This window comes from Cetorhinus maximus, chromosome 10 (assembly GCF_964194155.1).
Source record: "Cetorhinus maximus chromosome 10, sCetMax3.hap1.1, whole genome shotgun sequence".
Lineage (NCBI taxonomy): Eukaryota > Metazoa > Chordata > Chondrichthyes > Lamniformes > Cetorhinidae > Cetorhinus > Cetorhinus maximus.
Window position 1 is genome coordinate 29,541,847 of NC_135888.1, and position 14,249 is coordinate 29,556,095.

Sequence of the window (14,249 nt, forward strand, 5' to 3'; positions counted from 1 at the left end):
TGTACTGAAAAAGATTAATTAATTTTAGGAGAAATGTCCTCATTTTAATTGGAGATTCAATAAAAGTAAAACTGATACCAGCTGTTTTTTATTCAGTCATGAGATGTGAGCATTGCTGGCAAGGCCAACACTTCATAACCACCCTCGAGAAGGTGGTGGTCTTGTTAAAACTACTGCACTACATCTGCTGTAGGTACACCCACAATGCTGTTAAGAAGGGGGTTATGACCCAGCAGCAGTGAAGGAATGGCAATCTAGTTCCACGTCAGGATGGCGTGTGGCTTGGAGGGGAGCTTGCAAGTGGTGGTGTCCCCATGCGCCTGCTGCCCTTGTTCTTCTAAGTGGTTGAGGTTGCAGGTTTGAAAGGTACTGTAAAAGAACCCTTGTCTAGTTGCTGTTGTATATCTTGTAGCTGGTACACATTGTAGACACAATCGGCGGGATTTTCCGCACCCGGTCCCACAGCAAGTCAATGGACTTCTGGCAGGGGCGCTGCCTCGCCCACGGTGGGTCCCACCCACGATGGGGCCGGAAAATCCTGGCGAATGTGTCGGTGGTGGGGGAGAGAGAGAGAATGTGTAAGTTCATGGATGGATACTTGTGGTACAAAATTATCACATGGGCAAAAGCAAGGCTTTAGGTCCTGATTCAGGTGAACTCACTGAAATTATTTCATGTAAATATTCATACATACATGATCAAATATTTGGTATGATTGGCAATCAGAGGGTAGACACGCCCATTTGCTGCACAGATGATAAAAGAAGTAAGTTGCTTATCTTCACAAGCTTAAAGTCTATGGGAGTAGCATTCAGGAAATGATAAGCCCTATTTTGATGTTTCCTCCTTCTTGACAGTTTGCTTTGCGCTCTCAGTCTTAGAGTCAAGACCTGAGAGAGTGTGCAACTATAAATGCGAAAATAGCAGAGAGTAAATAGAGGCAAAATACTGCAAATGCTGGAAATCTGAAACAAAAAGAAAAATTGCTGGAAAAACTCAGCAGGTCTGACAGCATCTGTGGAAAGAAAGGCAGAGTTAACGTTTCAAGTCCATATGACTCTTCTTCAGAACCAAGAGAAGTAAAAATGTGGTGAAAATTTATACTGTTTAAGGGGGTTGGAGCAGGTGAAGCTGGATAGGAGGCCAGCGATAAGTGGAGGCAAAGGACAGATTGCCAAAGATGTCATATACAAAAGGTCAAGGGGGTGTTAATGGTTGTGGCACCGGCTAAAGGAGGTGCAAATGGTGACATTAAGGATAGAAAGCAGAATGCGATAATAGCCGGACAAGGGTAAGCACTCTGGAAAGAGCAACATGAGCAAGTTACAGATGGCCCTAGTGGGGGTGGGGTGGGGGGAGGTGGTTGTGGTGGTGGGAAAAAAGATCGAAAACAGGCTAAATATAAAAACGAAAATAAATTTAAAAAATAATAATAAAAAAATTAGGGGGAAAATATATAAAATAATAATTTAAAAATAAAAATGAATGTGGAAAAAGAGGATAAAAAAGGGGTGAGGATGGAGGAGAGAGTTCCCCGCACAGTAAATATGTATGGTCACATTACATCTGTACTTGTCTAACTGCAAGCACATTGTATCTATAGTGCTGAAACTTGGAATCTTTAATTAAGTAAAGGAAATTACTTGATAGTTTTTGATGACATGAATGTTTGTATGATTGACGTCTGGAGGAAGTGTGCTAAAATGGCTGACAATTGTAGAATACATTGTTTTGAAGTTCTTTAGTCTTTCCTAGCTTTTATTTAAATTGTCAAGATATGGGTAATGATGGCAAGGCTGTATTTATTCACCATCACTTGATATTCTGGGAAGCGCCGAGCATCGGGAACTGAAGACCAGCCAGTTTAAAATGGAGCAGCAGTGAATTAGAAGCCCCAGTCAGTGCTGAGCACTGAGGGAGGAGCTGTCCAGCGCAAATGCCAGAGATTCTCAGCATTCTGAAACAGTAATGTCAATATTGCCGCCACAGCGATTACACAGTTGAATCTCTGAGGGGAAGTATACAGAAAGTAATTTATTTCTTTTTTTAACAAGTTTGGCGAGCCCGTAGGTAAGAAGAGCAGACCTGAAGGAATTCAGGGGAGCAGCAGCAGACCAGACATTGGAAGCATGAGAGACAGAGTGATGTAAAAAACCTAAAAGTGACATCAGTACAAGAAAAGGTGCTGATTGGTGAGTAACTTGTCAGTTTTTTAATTTATTACTCTTAAATAAGTCTTTAATTTGTTTCTACTAAAGCTTACTTAGTCTAATGAATAGAGTCATGGCAGGGTGCATCAGTTCCATGGAATGTGCATCCTGCTCCATATGAGAACTACCTGTGTAGGAAGTGTTGGCTGGAGAAACTTGAGCATTGGTTTTGGAGCTTGGGCAGCAAGTGGCATCAGTGTAGTCATCCACAGGCTGAGAGCTCTGTGGTAGCACATTTCTGATGTGGTAACCCTACAATTTAAGAGAGCACAGGCAGAGAGGAAATGGATGACTGTCAGGCAGTCAGTGGGGACCAGTAAGGTTGTGCAGGAATCCAGTGAGCTCATCATGCTCTCCAAACAATATTAAATTCTCAATACTGGTTGGAGATTGAAGGTTCCTCTGGGGAGTGCAGCCAGGTCGAAGTTCACAGCACCAGGATGCCAGGAGCAGCACCAGGCATACCTAAAAATGAGATGTCAACCAGGTGAAGCTACAACACAGGACTATTCATGTGCCAAACAGCGTAAGCAGCATGTGATAAACAGGGCTAAGCGATCCCATAACCAATGGGATCAGATCTAAGCTCTGCAGTCCTGCCACATCCAGTCATGATTGGTGGTGAACAATTAAACAACTCGCTGGAGGAGGAGGCTCAACAAATATTCACATCCTCAATGATGGGGGAGCCCAGCACATCACTGCAAAAGATAAGGTTGAAGTATTTGCTACAATCTTCAGCCAGAAGTGTCGAGTGGATGATACATCTCAGCCTCCTCTGGAGGTCCCCAGCATCACAGGTGCCAGTCTTCAGCCAATTCGATTCACTCATGTGACATAAAGAAATGGTTGAAGGCACTGGATACTGCAAAGGCTATGGGCCATGACAATATTCCGGCAATAGTACTGAAGACTGGTACTCCAGAACTTGCCGCGCCCCTAGCCAAGTTGTTCCAGTAAAACTACAACACTTGCATCTAACCGGCAATGTGGAAAATTGCCCAGGTATGTCCTGTACACAAAGAGCAGGACAAATCCAACCTGGCCAATTACTGCCCCATCAGTCTACTCACGATCATCAGTAAAGTGATGGAAGGGATCATCAACAGTGCTATCAAGCGGCACTTGCTTAGCAATAACCTGCTCACTGACACTCAGCTCCTGACCTCATTACAGCCTTAGTTCAAACATGGACCAAAGAGCTGAACTCCAGAGCTGAGGTGAGGGTGACTGACTGCCCTTGACATCAAGGCAGCATTTGACCGAGTATAGCATTAAGGAGCCCGAGCAAAGCTGGAGTCAATGGGAATTGTGGGAAAACTCTCCACTGGTTGGAGCCATACCTAGCACAAAGGAAGATGGTTGTGGTTGTTGGAGGTCAATCATCGCAGCTCCAGGACATCACTGCAGGAGTTCCTCAGGGTAGTGTCCTAGGCCCAATCATCTTCAGCTGCTTCTTCAATGACCTTCCTTCCATCATAAGGTCAGAAGTGGGGATGTTCGCTGATGATTGCACAATGTTCAGCACCATTCATGCCTCCTCAGATACTGAAGCAGTCCATGTCCAAATGCAGCAAGACCTGGACAATATCCAGGCTTGGGCTGGCAAGCGGCAAGTAACATATGTGCCACACAAATGTCAGGCAATGACCATCTCCAACAAGAGAGAATCTAACCAATGTCCCTGTTCATTCAATGGCATTACCATTGCTGAATCCCCCACTATCAACATTCTGGGGGTTACCATTGACCAGAAAATGAACAGGACTAGCCATATAAATACTGTGGCTCCAAGAGCAGGTCAGAGGCTAGGAATCCTGCAGCAAGTAACTCACTGACTCCCCAAAGCCTGTCAACCTTCTACAAGGCACACGTCAGGAGTGTGATGGAATACTCTCCACTTGCCTGGGTGAATGTAGCTCCCACAACACTCAAGAAGCTTGACACCATCCAAGACAAAGCAGCCCGCTTGATTGGCATCCGATCCACAAACATTCACTCCCTCTGCCACAGACGCAGAGTGGCAGCAGTGTGTACTATCTACAAGATGCACTGCAGGAATTCAAAAAGGGTCCTTAGAACAGCACCTTCCAAACACACGACTGCTACCATCTAGAAGGACAAAGGCAGCAGATAGATGGGAGCACCACCGCCTGGAAGTTCCCCTCCAAGCCACACACCTTCCTGACTTGGAAATATATTGACGTTCCTTCACCTTCGCTGGGTCAAAATCCTGGAACTCCCTCCCTAACAGCACTGTGGGTATACCTACACCACATGGACTGCAGCGGTTCAAGAAGGCAGCTCACCACCAAGGGCAATTAGGGATGGAAAATACTGGTCTAGCCAGCGATGCCCAGATCCCATGAATGAATAAAAAAAAAACCATGGGCGACTCAGCTGTGCAGATTGGACAGGAGGAAGATTGGGAAAGCAATAGTCATAGGGGATCCTATAATTAGGGGAACAGACATAAATCCAGGATGGAATATTTCCCCTCTGGTGCTCAAGCCAAGGATGTCACTAAGCAGCTGCAGAGCAATCTGAGGGGGGGTTGAAATCCAGAGGTGGTGGTCCACATGGGCACTACCAACATAGGTAGAAGGAGGGGCAAGATTTTAGGGAGCTAGGAAAGAGTCTGGGAAACAGAATCCCAAAGATAGTAACCTTCGGATTATTCCTGGTGCCCGCACAAGTGATTATAGAAATAGCAAGATAGAGCAGATGAATATTAGGCTAGAGAGATAGTGTAGGAGGGAGGGCTTTAGGTTTCTGGGACATGAGGACCAATTTTTGGGGGAGATGTGACTTGTACAGGCAAAGAGACCTATCATAAAAGGGAATTTGTAAATCTCCTATAGACATATAAATAGTAAAAAGATAGTAAGCAGTTATTAGGTAATTAGGGACTAAAAATGGGACATATGCAAGAAGGCAGAGGCATTACTGAGGTACTAAATGAGTTCTTTGCATCTGTCTTTACCAAGGAAGATGATGCTGCCGAAGGCATAGTAAAAGAGCAAATAGTGGTTAAGATCTGGAGTGTCTGACAGGGTGGTGGAAGCAGATTCAATTGTGACTTTAAAAAAAAGAATTGGATGAGCATCCGAAGAGAAAAAGAAATGCTGGGCTACAGAGAAAGGGCAGGGGAATGGGACTTGCTGAGATGCTCCTGCACAGAGCCAGCATTGACACAATGGGCTGAATGGCCTCCTTCTGCACAGTAACCATTCAATGATTCTCTGAGCTGGATTTTGCGAGGTGCCATATTACCTACCCTCCCAGCTGAAGTCAGCTGTCAGCCTGCCCACCCAAATCCCAGCTATCCTGCAGCAATATTACGCTGGGAGCAGCCTTGATTTTTTCAGAGTGGGAGTTCTGTCCCCAGCTGGGAGGAAGTCCCGCCCCTAGAGAGCGACTGGCCAATAAGTAGTCCCAGCAGTGCCCATATCGAGCGGTGGCCACTGCTGGGACTACATGAAGTTTCCAAAAATACAATTAATGAAGCCCAGACTTAAAGGTAAGTTTGAGTTTTTGGACAGGCCTGGCTGGTGGACCCCAGCAAGGCGGCAGGGGGAAGGAAGATGGGGGGGCCAGGTTGGAGGCTGGTGGGGGAGAGTAAGGAAGGTTACAATCTTGGGCGGTGGGGGAGGGTGGTGGTGGGTGCCTCCGATGGGTATAAGGACCCCCCCCAAAGGAAGTACCCTCCTTCCTGCCTGATATTAGCCCGTGCAGTGACAGCTGCCAGGCTGCTTGTCTTGCCTCCACTTCCCCCCTCGCACGTAAAATAGCAGCGGAGGCAAAATGGGGCCCTTAATTGGTCATTAATTGGCCATTTAAGGGCCTGAATAGGTCCAGGCTGCCTGACCCCTTTCCCACCCACTGTAACATGGGAGGCAGGTTGTGGGTCAGGGAAGGTGGTGGGAAGGCCACTTGTGTTACTTTGTGAGCGCCCAACCTTCAAATACATCAGCAATTCGTGGCAGGGGTGGAGGGGGGAATGGGATACAGGGAGTCTAAAATTCAGCCTTATGATTCTAAGGTGGTGGTGTGCTGCTTTTGTAAACCATTGCATGGCACTCCCATGATGGTGCTATTGGGAATTCCAGAAGTTTGAGCCAACAACAATGAAGGAACAGAGATATATGTCCAAATGGCCATCTGTCATTTGCTCATGTTGTTCCTTCCACAGCGCTTACCCTGATCCGGCCATTATCACATTCTGCTTTCTACTCTTAGGCCTGAATCTTCTGGTCGGCATGTGGGGGTGGGGCCCCACTCGCCGACGCGTAAAATGACGCGCGGTGATGTCGGGCGTGTGTCCCGATGTCACCGCACGTCATTCAGATCTTCTGTTCGGCGGGCACGCAAAGGATTCGGCTGCACGCCTGCCAAACTGTCAAAGGCCTATGAAGGCCATTAATAATCTAATTAGGCTGGTTGTCTGGCAAAGAGCCCAGGCGGCCTTTGGATTTATCATGAAACCTCATCCACAGGCAGGATGAGGTTGCACGAAGTGTTTATAAATTGAATAAAATTTTTTATTAAAATTCATTGGCATGTCCCAGCTCATGTGACACTGTAACATGAGGGGGCACGTCTGAATAATTTTTTTTCTTTATTTAAATTTTTCATAATCGAACTAATCTCCCTGAGGCACGAGATTTCTGCGCTCTTTTGCGCACATGCACGAAAGAGCACAGGCCCCGACTCAGTCGCCCCCCCCCCCCGTTGCCCGCACAGGGAGCGCTCAGCGCTTCTGGATGCACGTCACGCTGGGCGGGCCTTAATTGGCCCAACCACTTAAAATGGCGGTGCACAGACGATCATGGGTGGCGATCGGCGGCGCGCTCGCCCGTGCCCACTCCCGCTCAGCCCCCTGACGGGGAGAAAATTCTCTCCTTAATATCACCATTAGCACCTCCTTTATCCAGTTCTACCACCATTAACACCCCTTTGACCTTTTGTTTATGACATCTTTTGCAATCTCTCCTTTGCCTCCACCTATCGCTGGCCTTCTATCCAGCTTCACCTGTTCCACCCCCCTTAAGCAGTATATATTCCACCACATTTCTACTTCCCTTTAGCTCTGAAGAAGAGTCATACGGACTCGAAACGTTAACTCTGTCTTTCTTTCCACAGATGCTGTCAGACCAGCTGAGTTTTTTTGTTTTTTGTTTCAGGTTTCCAGCATCCGCGGTATTTTATCTTTATTTTAAGGAACAGAGATATGTGTCCAAGTCAGGGTGGTTCTATCTTGGAAGTGATGCTATTTTCATGATATTATTGCCCTTTCCCTTGCTGGCTATAGAGGTTGCAGAGCTGAGAAGTGCTGTTGAAGCAAATTTTGTCAGTTGCTGCAGTGCACCCTATAGATAGTACCTATTGCATTATAGGTTTCTATGAGATCCCTCCTCATTCTTCTGAACTCCAGCAAATATAATCCTAACCAACTCAATCTCTCCTCATACGTCAGTCCCGCCATCCCAGGAATCAGTCTGGTAAACCTTTGCTGCACTCCCTCTATAGCAAGAACATCCTTCCTCAGATAAGGAGACCAAAACTGCACACAATATTCCAGGTGTGGTCTCATCAAGGCCCTGTATAGTTGCAGCAAGACATCCCTGCTCCTGTACTCGAATCCTCTCACTATGAAGGCCAACATACCATTTGCCTTCTTTACCGCCCACTGCACCTGCATGCTTACCTTCAGCGATTGGAGTACGAGGACGACCCAGGTCTCATTGCACATTCCCCTCTCTCAATTTATAGCCATTCAGATAATAATCTGCCTTCCTGTTTTTGCTACCAAAGTGGATAACCTCACATTTATCCACATTATACTGCATCTGCCATGCATTTGCCCACTCACTCAGCTTGTCCAAATCACACTGAAGCATCTCTGCATCCTCCTTACAGCTCACCCTCCCACCGAGCTTTGTGTCATCTGCAAATCTGGAGATATTACATTTAGTTCTCTCATCTAAATCATTAATATATATTGTGAATAGCTGGGGTCCCAGCACCGATCCCTGCAGTACCCCACTAGTCACTGCCTGCCATTCGGAAAAAGATCCGTTTATTCCTACTCTTTGTTTCCTGTCTGCCAACCAGTTTTCTAACCATCTCAATACACTACCCCCAATCCCATGCGCTTTAATTTTACACGCTAATCTCTTATGTGGGAATTTGTCGAAAGCCTTCTGAAAGTCCAAATAAACCACATCCACTGGCTCCCCCTCATCAACTCTACTAGTTACATTCTTGAAAAATTCCAGTAGATTTGTCAAGCATGATTTCCCTTTCATAAATCCATGCTGACTGTCCAATTCTACCACTGTTTTCCAAGTGCTCAGCTATTAAATCTTTTATAATGGACTCTACAATTTTCCCTACTACCGACGTCAGGCTGACTGGTCTATAATTCCCTGATTTCTCTCTACCTCCCTTTTTAAATAGTAAGGTTACATTAGCTACCCTCCAATCTGTAGGAACTGTTTCAGAGTCTATAGAATCTCAGAAGATGACCACCAATGCATCCACTATTTCTAGGGCCACTTCCTTAATTACTCTGGGATGTAGATTATCAGGCCCTAGGGATTTATCGGCCTTCAATCCCCTCAATTTCTCCAACACCATTTCCCTACTAATACTGATTTCTTTCAGTTCCTCCCTCTCACTAAACCCTGTGTTCCCCAACATTTCTGGTATGTTATTTGTGTCCTCCTTTGTGAAGACAGAACCAAAGTATGTATTTAGTTGGTCAGCCATTTCTTTGCTCCTTAGGCCCCTTAGAGAACAAGGCTGGGGAGATAATAATGGGGAATGAAGAAATGGCAGAGGAGTTGAATAAATACTTTGCAACAGTCTTCACGGTAGAAGACACTAATAGCATTCCAAAAATACTAAATAATCAAGGGGCAAAAGAAAAGTGGGGTGGGAAATAAATAGAATAACTATCGCTAGAGAAAAAGTACTGGGGAAACTAATGGGGTTAAAGGCCGATAAGTAAGTCCCCTGGACCTGATGGGTTGCATCCGAGGATATTAAAGGAACTAGCTGCAGAGATAGTGGATGCAGTAGTAGTAATGTTCCAAGTATCCTTAGATTCTGGAAAAGTCTCAGAAGATTGGAAAAGTGCCAGTGTAACATCCTTATTCAAAAGGGGAGGGAGACAAAAAAACAGGTAATTATCGGTCAGTTAGCTTAACATCCATCATTGGGAAAATGTTAGAGTCTACTATAACGGATGTAATAGCAGAGCATTTAGAAATACATAATATAATCAAGCAGAGTCAGCATAGCTTCATGAATGGGAAATCATGCCTGACAAATTTATTAGAATTCTTTGAGGAGGTGACAAGCAGGATAGATAAAGGGGAACCAGTAGCTGTAATATATTTGGATTTTCAAAAGGTGTTCGATAAGGTACAGCACATAAGGCTACTTAATAAGAGCCCATGGTGTTGGGGGTAGTATATTAGCATGGATAGAGGATTGGCTAACTAATAGAAGGTAGAGAGTTGGGATAAGGGGGGCATTTTCAGAATGGCAACCTGTAACCAGTGGAGTGCCACAGGGATGAGTGCTGGGGCCACAATTATTTACAATATATATTAATGACTTAGATGAGGGAAGTGAATGTACTATCGCCAAGTTTGTGGATAACACAAAAATAGGTGGGAAGGCAAGTGGTGAGAATGACACAAAGAGTCTACAGAGGGATATAGACAGGTTAAGTGAGTGGGCAAAAATGTGGCAGATGGAATATAATGTGGGAAAATGTGAGGTTATGCATTTTGGCAGGAAGAATAGAGGAGCTGAACATTATTTAAATGGAGAAAGACTGCAGAAAGCTGCAGCACAGAGGGATTTGACGGTCCTCGTGCATGAATCACAAAAAAGCTAGCATACAAGTTCAGCAGGTAATAGGGAAGGCAACTGGAATGTTGGCCTTTATTTCAAAGGGAATGGAGTATAAAAGTAGGGAAGTCTTGTTAAAACTATACAAGGCACTAGTTACACCACACCTGGAATACTGTGAACAGTTTTGGTCCCCTTATCTAAGGAAAGATATACTGGCATTGGAGGCAGTCCAGACAAGGTTCACTAGGTTGACCCTGGGTATGGAGGGATTTTCTGACGAGGAGAGGTTGAGTAGGTTGGGCCTCTACTCATTGGAGTTTAGGAGAATGAGAGGCGACCTTATTGAAACATATAAGATTCTTAGGGGGCTTAACAGGGTAGGTGCTGAGGGGTTGTTTACCCTTGTGGGAGAGTCTAGGACCAGAGAGCATAATCTCAGAGTAAGGGGTCATCCATTTAAGACAGAGATGAGGAGGAATTTCTTCTCTCAGAGGGTGGTGAATCTGTGGAATTCTTAACCACAGAGGCTGTAGAGGCTGAGTCATTAAGTCTATTCAAGGCTGAGATAGACTGATTTTTAATCAGTAAGGGAATCAAGGGTTACGGGGAAAAGGCAGGAAAGTGGAGTTGAGCATTATCAGATCAGCCATGATCTCATTGAATGGCAGAGCAGACTCGATGGGCCGAATAGCCTACTTCTGCTCCTACGTCTTATGGTCTTCTGACTTTCGCACATGCCCGCCGACCGAAATATCATGCGAGCGTGGGATGATGTCGGGACGATTGCCGGACACCATCATGTGCTATTTTACACTCAAGCAGGTCAGGCGTGCACCCGCGTACCAAGCTAAAAATTTTGCCCAAGGTAATCGGTAAGAGTCAACATGGTCTTATGAAAGAGAAATCAATTTTTTAGCATTCTTTGAAGGAGTAACATGTGCGGTGGATAGAGGGGAGCCTGTAGACATATTGTACTTGGATTTCCCGAAAACATTTTTTAATGTGCCACATCAAAGGTTATTGCAGAAAATAAAAACTCATGGTGTAGGGGGTAACATATTAGTCTGGATAGAAGATTGGCTGGCTGGCAGAAAACAGAAAGTATGCATAAATGGATCTTTGTCCAATTGGCAAGATGTGATGATTGGAGTCCCACAGGGTACTGTGCTGGGGCCTCATCTCTTTATAATTTACATCAATGACTTAGATGAGGGGAGTGAAGGCATGGTAGCTAAATTTGAAGATGACACAAAGATAGGTGGGAAAGTATGTTGTGAAGAAGACATTAAGGAGTTTGCAGACAGATAAATTGAGTGAGTGGGCAAAAATCTGGCAGATAGAGTATAATTTGGGAAAATGTGAAGTTGTTCACATTGGCAGGAAGAATAAAAAAGCAGAGAATTACTTAAATGGAGAATGACTGCAGAATTCTGAAGTGCAGAAAGATCTAGGTTTTCTCATGCATGAGTCACAAAAAGTTAGTATGCAGGAACAGCATATAATCCAGAAGTCTAATGGCATGCTGTCCTTTATTACGAAAGGAATTGAACATAAAAGCAAGGATGTTGTGCTTCATTACACAAGGCAGTGGTGAGACTGCATCTCGAATGCTGTGTGCAGTTTTGGTCTCCTTATTTAAGAAGGATGTAAATGCGTTGGAGGCAGTTCAGAGGAGGTTTACTAGACTGATAGCTGGAATGAGCAAGTTGTCTTATGGGGATAGGTTGGACAGACTTGGCTTGTTTCCACTGGAGTTTAGAAGAGTGAGTGGTGACTTGATTGGAGTATTTAAGATCCTGAATGGTCTTGACAAGGTGGACGTGGAAAGGATATTTCCTCTTGTGGGTGAGCCCAGAACTAGGAGGCACTGTTTTAAAATTAGGGGTCACCCTTATAGGACAGAGATGAGAATCTTTTTCTCTCAGAGGGTTGTGCAAATTTGGAATTCTCTGCCTCAGAAGGCGGTGGGGTCACTGAGTATTTTTAAGGCAGAGGGAGACAGATTCTTGTTAGGCCAGGGAACCAAACGTTATCAGGAGCAGATGGGAACATGGAACTCAAAACACAAACAGATCAGCCATGATCTCATTGAATGGTGGAGCAGGTTCAAGGGGCTGAGTAGCCTACTTCTGCTCCTATTTCGTATGTTCATATGTTTGTATAAATGTGGAATTCTGAAATACTGAAGATTGTGGAAAATAAATGTCTCTGTATTTCTGTGTGTTTAAAATGGAATTTTTGAATTTAGAACTAAATTACTATCCTAGAAAATTAGTTACGCAGCTTATTTTGCAAGATGTCATTGTGTCTGGAAGAACATTAGAGTAATGATCAGAAATTGTGCTTTAGGCATGTTGGCTAAGGGAAAAATAAAAGATATAAAGTAATTAAATCAGGACAGAGACATAGGAAATGTATAGGAAAAGCAACATAAGAACAAGTTAAGGGGTATGGCCCAATAAATTACCAAGGATATGGTGAAAGAGCAGGAGAGTGGAACCAACTGGATTGCTCTTCAAAGAGCTAGCACAGATTCAATGGACCAAATGGCCTCATTCTATGCTGTATTATTTTATGATTCTATGAGGTATTTATTGCAAAAGGCTCACTTAGTGAATGAAAGTTGCCACTTTGGTGCCATGTTTTGGTTAATGTGGTGAGAATGCTTAAAGTTTAACACTTTCAGATAATTCAGATGTCATAGAGTCATGTACCTGAGTGGACAGATATATAGCCATATTGGCCCTGTAAATAGGCTAGGTTCCATACTCCAGCTATTTTCTAGTTGGAATGTAAGGACAGTATAAATTTACTTTGAGTGTATTTAATGTCTCAATAAAAGCACCATATTAATTCTGTGATTCTGATTAATGAATGAATTTGTCTCAGAATATAGTATGGACCAGATCATTAAACAAGGACTGCTGCATTTGTGTACATCTTGTGAGTCTGCCATGCTGAGACCTAGAGCAGGGTTGCAATATTCTGCAGTATCACTATTCTGTCACAGAGTGGTGCTATTTTCTTAAACATTGTACCAATAGCTAATGAGGGTTACCAATCTTGAGATGTAGCTATTCTGAGAATGCATCAGCCTTTTTTAAGATAATGTGTGCTTCAAACTCTAAGTCTTTTATGTGTTTTTTTAAAAATTATATTTCCAAACTATATCCTGTACTCTATATATCTATATTTAAATATATTCCCTGGGTAATTATTCAACTGTGGCAGGGTTTCAGGGTGCATTATGTCAATCTGGCCTCAATGATCCATGAAATACTGTTTCCAGTTCTGTGCTCTGAAGCCCACGATTCTCTTTTGATCCATTGGCTTCATCACCAATGTTATGCTTTTTGATTCAGACAATGCAAATCGTGTGGCCACGTATCTTGAGGGTGTATTATGCATTGATCTTTTTGTCTGCACAAAGTTACTAAGAATATTTTAAATTGTGTTAACCAAGCTTTGACCCAATTAGAGTAACTTATTGGTTGTGTGCCTGTGGCCAACATATTAAAACACCAAGAATGTTGGAATTTTGTTTCTGATTTACACTAATTAGCTCGGTTATTAAACAGAACAAGGATGCAGAATAAAAGTATCAGAGTGTCTGTGTACGTGACACTAACAAGAAGTTTGAAAACTCAAGTGCAGGCCAAATCTGGGCTGAGAAGTATGGATTTAAGACAAGTTTTAACACGGTATGTTGCTGGGCCGGTGTTTGTTTCCTGGAAAGTAATCTGAGCTCAGAAAATAGTTTAAAAAAAGAACAAAGACTTGTATTTATATAATGTTTTGTACACCCTCAGGACATTCAAAATGGTTTCACAGCCAATTAAGTAATATTTAAGGTGTATTGTTGATCTATAAGCAAACACAGCAGCCGAAAATACACACATACAGCGAAGAGATAATGACCCATCAATCAATTTTGCAGGTATTGTTTGAGGGATAAATGTTGGCCAGACACAGCGAGCCACCTGTTCAAATAGTGCCATGACACTTTTTTTTGTTCATGTGACTAGTCAATGGGTTTTCCACCTCACATACTGCTTTGAACCTGCTTGTATAGTTGCGCCTTTCATGTTGAAACTTCTCCAAGTTCTTTACAAGGGTTACAAGATACTTAGGGATTAGGAAAGCCCTTTTTCCCACCTTCATTCATCCATCTTG

At 43.7% G+C, this 14,249-nt stretch overlaps 1 protein-coding gene across 1 annotated transcript in view; it reads left to right on the forward strand.

The window, feature by feature from the left end:
• The first annotated feature begins 2,054 nt into the window (after positions 1-2,054).
• LOC144685610 (glutamine synthetase-like) overlaps positions 2,055-14,249 on the forward strand; it is a 55,379-nt gene continuing 43,184 nt past the window's right edge. The window contains exon 1 of the mRNA XM_078550296.1: positions 2,055-2,192. The gene's annotated coding sequence lies outside the window, so the exon portion shown is untranslated. The remainder of the gene's footprint in view (positions 2,193-14,249) is intronic.